General features: G+C 41.8%; 1 pseudogene; it reads left to right on the top strand.

Annotated features, from left to right (window-relative positions):
- The first annotated feature begins 332 nt into the window (after positions 1-332).
- On the top strand, positions 333-1,969 carry LOC138169919 (nucleolar protein 9 pseudogene; annotated as a pseudogene).
- Positions 1,970-5,338: the final 3,369 nt, after the last annotated feature.

Raw genomic sequence — 5,338 nt, 5'->3', positions numbered from 1 at the left:
ACTCCCTCAATATCAGTCAAAATAATCGAATGAGCATATTATTTGGTCTAGAGAAGTGAAACAGAATACCAAGCACTTTTTAGTACAGGTGGTGACAAATTGCAAGCAACTGAGTTTACATAGAATCCACTAAGGCTTGATTCATTTTTAGAGGGCAAACTACCCATCACAGTGACTTAAAAAGGTCAACCTGTGTGCCGCCATCCAGGGAGACAGATGGGGGAAATGGGGAGAGGAGGAGAAAGGGAGGCCTGGGCAGGGAGTAGTCCAAGAAGGACCCTGACTCCCACCCTTGGAAGACTCCCGAACCTTACCCTCATAGTCCATAGTCAATGATCTATGTTCTCTGGGCCCTGGAAGGGCTGAAGATTCTCTGGAGACTGGAAAGGAGCTTGAGCTTTTAACACATAATGTTCTGAAGGAATTAGAGATGCAGGCCATGGCAGTGGGATGCTGCAGGAGCTTTTGTCCTCCAACCCCTCCAATTTCCCCCCTCACCCGCCATATACATCTGGCCCACTGTGCAGGTTGCTGGCTGCTCTCTTACCTTATTTGTGCTCAGTGGATTGTCATTGAAGTGGGGCCCACATGCTGCAGCCACCCCAATTTCCAGAGGCTCTTGCTAAGAAGGAAGGAGATGTAAAGGATGGAGACTCTGGGACTCTGGCGGAGCTAGTGATGAAGCTGGCATCAGAAGTGCCTTAGTCCTCTACAGTGGAGACACTCATGACCGTTTCAGGATCAGGACTCTGCTATAGGTGTTAGGAGGGAAAATTTTGGAGTCTGAGATAGACAGAATCTGAGGTACCCAGTCACTTGATCCCCAACAGGCCCCAGTTCGGGAGTGGAAGCCAGTCAGTTTTGAGGGTACTGATACCTTCTTGATATGATTTCAAGAACCAAGCTCCTGTTTTCTGAAGGATATTTCCGTGTTCATCCCTGACAAGGTCTCCAGGTTCTGCCTCCAAGTAGAGTAGCAGGAACTGCATTGGAAGCTTCTCTAGATTTGTGAGCATCTCTGTGATTCTGTGATCAAATACCTGAGTAATTGAAACTCTGCCACTGATGGCAGCCCCTTGTTGCTATTCCTACAGAACCAGGCAAGCTACCGATTACAAGAAGAGTGTTGCTGGTGTCAGAACCTCCACATACACAGAGTCTCTTGGAGGATCACTTCCAGGGCAGCTGCAGACCCAGTTGCCAACTTCCCCTTGCAGGATTTACTTGATGCTATTACCACCCCCTAGTTCTTGTCCCAAGTATTTGAGGAGTTGAGTCCTGCCCTGGAGGCTGTGCTGGCACAAGCTGGGTGTAGTTATTGCTTTGGTGGCTGCCTGCTGTAGAGCTGGGACTCACCAGGCCTGGATTCTGCAGCTGCTGCTGGAGGCATTCCACTGTGCCAAACCCCCAACCTGGCAGGTGGCATGTGTACCCCTCTTTGACTGCCTGACAAGCTAAGAGGGGTATTATGAACTAGATGAGAAGGATGTACCTTCTGAACACAAGTTAGAGGTGGTTGCAGCTGCCTCTGGGGTACTTGACTGTTCCTGAGTTACTGTTGCCTCAGTACCTGTTGCACTTCTCAACCCTGGATGCTGTGCTTTGAAGTCTGACTTCTATGAAAGGACCACAGCTTCTAGCCCTGGTCCAAAACCTTGCTGGTTCTCATGTCCTGGGTGCTATGCTGACTAGCTCTACTGTGATCTTACAACCTCTCAAGGGACACTATATGGCTCTGGCCTGCAGCTGTCATGGCGGCTGAGTGCTGGATGCCATCTGGAATGAAGCAACTTTGGAACCTGTAAGGAGATTGCTGCTGAGTTAGGGGAGCAGAACCAGGAGCTTTGATCATAATGGGGCCTGAAACGTAGCACTGGGTACTTTCTTGAAGTAAGGAAGAGACTGGAAACAGCAGCAAGGATCAGTAACCAAGCGAAGAAAAGCCCTGAGCACCATACTTGGAAACTGAGGTCTTTAGACCTGGGGATAGAGCGGTGCTGGGAGGTAATACTAGCTTAATTTGACTGCGAAATTCTAATAGTGAATATTTTTCTATCATTATTGAAAAAAGGTCACCTTTCAGCTTCCAGTACTATTAACACCAAGGTTCCCCTCTCACATTTGCTGACTTCGTTCTCTTTTTGGATCAGAGTGCCTGTCAAATTGTGGGCACTAGATAAATGTTTATTTCCTTCCTCCCTATGGGAATAGTCAAATAGTCAAGGAAATAGCCTAAGACTCTAGAAAAAAAAATCACTTATTCCTACTGCCCCTGCACACCAGATTTAATTGATTCTATTTAGCAAATGACTGTACATAAGGATTTCCTATTCCAAAATTTGTTCATGAGCATTTTGGGACTACAATTGTGCTGTCAAGACCCATAAAAATGGTCTGAGAGTGGAAGAACTAGCCTAAAGGTATGATCTACTACTGAGATAAAGGGGGAGATGTTGAAATTTGAAGACAAATATGATAGTTTTATAGATCATAGATTTAGAACTAAAAAGGACCATTGAGGTAATGTAGTTCAGTTAACTCATTTGCCAAATAAGCAAAGAGACATAGATAAGTGGCAGGATTTGCCCAAGATCTCACAGGGAATAAGTGCCAAAGCTGGAATTCAAATCATGGTCCTTAGATTGCATATTTAGCACACTTTCCCCTGTAGCCCATATTTAAGTTTACTTCACATTATGAATTGCTGCTGATATAGTTTTGCTATGCTTTTTATATTTAATGATTTAGAGTGAAAACATTTAAATGAACCATTTCCCCCCCTCTTCACAGAACTGCTTTTCACATTTTGTGAAACACCAGGCTCTCACAGAACACAGTTTCAGAAATATTGACCTATACCTATCACGGCAACCTCCCTTAGAAAACTGTTCATTTAAGTCCATTCAGTTTACAAAGCATCTAAGGGACCTAAAGTGCCCAACACTATGCTAGAACTTCCTTTACTCAAGAGAAACATCTTTGGCATGAGGATTCAGGGAGATTCTAGAGAAATACAAGAGAAATGACTAAAGCAATATAAAATGTATATACAGGAGGAAGTATAAACAAGTAGCAAATGGTTGTATGTCCTGCAATGTGTCCCTATGGGTTTTGGAAAATGAAGTGACTCCTATTTTTCCACTTAAAGTGGAAAGGCTTTCATGGTCTAGTCCACGATTCTAATTTCATCAAACTTTCATAAACTTTTTAGATCTCGGTTCCATTTCAGAACACAGAGAGTGCTTTCACACCTTTTTAGAAAGGCTGTACTTGTCCTAAGATGTTAAAAGAATTGGCAAATTCAGACAGGGTCACCTAAGGAACCAAAGAACCATTGAAAATTCTGTAGTATGTGCCCACACAATTCCATATTTTATAAAAGTGTCTTTAATGCTTTGGTAGAACATTAAACTCAGTTCACTTTTAAGTGATAAAGGAGTCGGGGGATGGGGAGGAGGAAACCTACACAAGATTTTACTTTAAAGAAATGACAGCACTGGCCAGTACCTAAATAAGATATGTGTCTTATGAGCAGTACTGTATATGATAATCACTCTGCTGAAAGTGTCCATTCAAAAGAATGGCTGCAGTGGGAAAAATTATGGGTGAGATGTGGAGTTATAGGCTGGAAACGGAGGTTATTTCAAAGTCATACACTTGGCTATTAACCAAACAAAAGAAAAAGCAGGGCAAATCAAACAGTAGGCATAAGTCCATCGCTTGTTTAACGGTTTTCAAATCACTGGGGCTAAATGCCTAGATTTTAAAAATCCCCATCAGAGGCCTAGGTTCAGTGCTGATGCACCTCATTTTTTTATTTGAAACAACAAAAAATGCAAAGAAAATAATTTGCCAGTTTAAATATTTCACCATGATTTTTTCAAACACATTTTAAATAAGATTAATTATTATTATTAAATATTTTAAATAATATTAAGTACAAGATTTTCTCCACGGCCATCACCACTAGTCATAGTATCTGTCAGTAGATGTAGTATCTCTTCACCTATTTGATTGAGGGTTCTAAGTTCAAATATGTCTAAGAAAGGAACAGAGATATACTCTCCACTCAGACAAACGAAGGGAGTGGCATAACTTGGAGTAAATGGAGGAAGCAGTTTCAATGAGCATGGCCCCCGGTATCAGAGACGATTGCAGTTTGTAGATGCAAGAAAGAAGCAGTCCTGACATTTCAGAGCTGTAATATGGCGAGGAATCCATGAGCAAACACATCAAGCCTCATGGCACCGGAAGCAGAAGTTGCTTTTGTTACATTCTTCATTACCATGCAACTCCATCCAAGTTTGTGTCTACTATTCTCAGTGGTTCTAAGTTGATTTGTAGGACACTGCACCACAAGCTTCCTGGAAAATGATGCTTTGTAACTTCTGTTCTGCTAGGCTGTGTTATCAGTAGATAAAAGGCTAGACCTTGAATCAGGAAGACTTTATTTCAAATTCTGATCTTGTCATACAGAGTGTACAAGCCATTTGGCCATAAGCAAGTCACTTGGCCTGGATGGACCTATGTTTCCTCATCTGTAACTGTTAGTAACTATTATATTTACCTCATGATATTGCTGTGAGAGTCAAATGAAATGATGCTTTTAAAGTATCTCACAAACTCTAAAATGTTAATAAAATGTCAGTTAACATTAATATCTTTCAAGAATGTATTTTATTGATTTGTCTAACCTTCATAGAGCTTGTCTGTCATGAACACACAAATACAATACTTACTTTTAATGGGAGAGAAAAAAAGGTCAAGGGAAGAATAGCCAGTCATTATGTTCTTGCTCATAATATTTCCTGCTAACCATCCAATACACCTCAGAATAGTGCACTTTCAATGGTTCCTTATTTTCAGTCTTCCAAGAGGTAGTAGATATTGAATGGGAATACTCAGGTAATAATGGAAGTCTAAATCCACTGCTCCCACATTGTATTATGGGTATCATTTAAAGTAGGGAAAGAAAGGTAGGAACCACAGATAATAACTGGGGACTCTGTTTGTCTTGCTGTTTCCATAGGAGGGACTATTAAATAATAGACTCAGAGGATCACAGATCTAGAGGAAAAAGCATGCTCAGAGACCATCTAGACCAGAGGTGGGGAACTTGTGACCTCAAGGTCACATGTGGCCCTCTAGGTCCTCAAGTGAGCCCTTTGACTGAATCCAAACTACACAGAACAAATACCTTTAATAAAAGAATTTGTTCTGTAAAACCTGGACTCAGCCAAAAGGCCACACCCAAGGACCTAGAAGGTCATTGCAGATTCCCACAACACACACCTGCCACAATCTAGACCAACCTCTTCATTTTACAAATGAGAAAACG

This window comes from Petaurus breviceps, unplaced genomic scaffold (assembly GCF_028583685.1).
Source record: "Petaurus breviceps papuanus isolate PSGF00001 unplaced genomic scaffold, PetGlider_PUasm1.0 38, whole genome shotgun sequence".
Taxonomy (NCBI): domain Eukaryota; kingdom Metazoa; phylum Chordata; class Mammalia; order Diprotodontia; family Petauridae; genus Petaurus; species Petaurus breviceps.
This window is presented reverse-complemented; position numbering and strand designations above follow the sequence as displayed.